The sequence below is a fragment of the Crocodylus porosus genome, unplaced genomic scaffold, assembly GCF_001723895.1.
Source record: "Crocodylus porosus isolate Cpor-Errol unplaced genomic scaffold, CroPor_comp1, whole genome shotgun sequence".
NCBI lineage: Eukaryota > Metazoa > Chordata > Crocodylia > Crocodylidae > Crocodylus > Crocodylus porosus.
The window spans coordinates 48,194,247-48,196,275 of record NW_017728949.1 but is presented as its reverse complement, the minus strand read 5'-3'; positions in this window follow the sequence as shown (position 1 = coordinate 48,196,275).

The following is a 2,029-nucleotide window of genomic DNA, read 5'->3' as shown; positions in this document are numbered from 1 at the left end:
CTGTTTTAATACTCAAGTTCATTACCTCCTCTGCATTTAATCCTCTTTCTTTTTATGTCCCACTCTGCTTTTAAAAAAAAAAAAAAAAAAAAAAAAGACTTTCAGGCTTTTTTTTTAAATTAATTATACAAATCATTAGTATTAAAAAGGTAATATAATGGTTTCAAGAACAAGCTTCACAGACTATCTGCATATTTAATCATCTCCGCTAATAAATTTTTAATCATTCATTGAGTTCAGGTTCTTGTCTTGAAGCTTAACTTGATAACAAACCTAGCAACTGGTAGAACTAATTGGTACAGAACAAGTGAATAATTTATAAGAGGAAAAAGCACTGGGTGTTCTGAAGGTGTGCAGAGACCACAAGTCACAGAAATTTCTGGGAGGTAGTAGGAAAACAGTGGCTGACAACAGGAATTCCATGATACACTGCTGACATCCAGAGGCCAACGTTCAATATTGTTCATATTTCTTTCAACTGGACTGTAAAGCAGACTATAAATTCAATTCATTAAGTTTTAAATATTCATGCATTTCATTAAAGTTAACATTAATTGGGCTACCATACACATTGATTATGCATAGACCATCAAGTGTTTAACCTCTGAAAGCTTGCAAGCATATTCAAATAATGCTATATGTCCTATCTTGGATGAATCCAATGAAATCCAGCTGAGTGCAGTTGAAACAGGGAAAAATTACATTGGAACACTGCAGGATAATAGCTTCAAATATCAGAGAAACAATAAAAATATTTAACTAACTGAATAGGACAATTCTTGTAAGTTATATCTCTCATCTATTTTTTTGCAAAATAATAAAACAGTTGGAAGACTAATAAAAGGCATATAAACTTAAATAGGGTTTTCATTGAACTGATATACTGTCAGTCTTCAATTATAGTAAAATGTGTAATAGTCAAAATACAAATTAATCTGTAACTTAATGTTCCTTTTTGGTGAAAATCACTAACTTTAAATGCTATAATAAAAAGACTATCCTCCTTAACTGGAATGATAAAATTAGTTTACAGTGCTAAAAAAAGTCTACAAAATAAATTTCTATACCCTCGGGGAAACCACAGAATACTACACTTCCAAAAATAGAATGACACAAGGAAACTTTTGACAGAAGGCTCAACCCTTCTAGAAAGATTCAACTTTACCCTTTTTACACTTCTATTACTGCAGTTATCTAATAAGTAAGGCCCTGATTCAAAGCATTTAAGCATGTGCTTAACTTCAAGTGTATGCTTCAAAATCAATGCGAATCAAGCACATATTTAAAGGGTTTTGATGTAGATGTATTTGTTTCTTGCCCAAAATCGTGTTAAAAGGACAGTAAAATAAGAAACACTCAGGACTTGGGAAATGCCAGATTTAGTCTCGCCTGTGCAACCGTAATTCTGACTCCTTACATACATGCACTTAAATATGGTCTAAGATGTGGTTCCATTTCTCTCCACAAATCCAGTCCTCCCCCCACACCTCACTGTAAGATGCCAGATGCAATGAGCTCAAAAAATAAGATTTTTTTCTTCATGTTGTTCAGTGTGTAGCATCATGGCTTACTGAACATCATCCATTTCCACACTCAATGGAGGATTTAAACAAGCTCCTTGGAAGATTACCAGTGATATTCATCATTACAATTTGCACTCCCAAATGTTCATAGATTCCATAGATATTAGGTCTGGAAGGGACCTCAGAAGATCGAGTCCAGCCCCCCACCCAAAGGGCAGGAAGTCATCTGGGGTCATAGGATCCCAGGAAGATAAGCATCCAATTTACTCTTGAAGATGTCCAATGTAGCTGCTTGAACCACCACCGATGGCAGGCTGTACCAGACCTTGAGGGGCTCGGACAGTAAAGAAATTCTTCCTTATGTCCAGCCTGAAACGGTCTTGTAGTAGTTTATAACCGTTCCACCTCATCATCCTTGGGGTGCTCTGGTGAACAAACGTTCCTCCAAATACTGGTGGTCACCCCTGATAAACTTATAGGTGGCCATCAGATGACCCCTGAGCCTG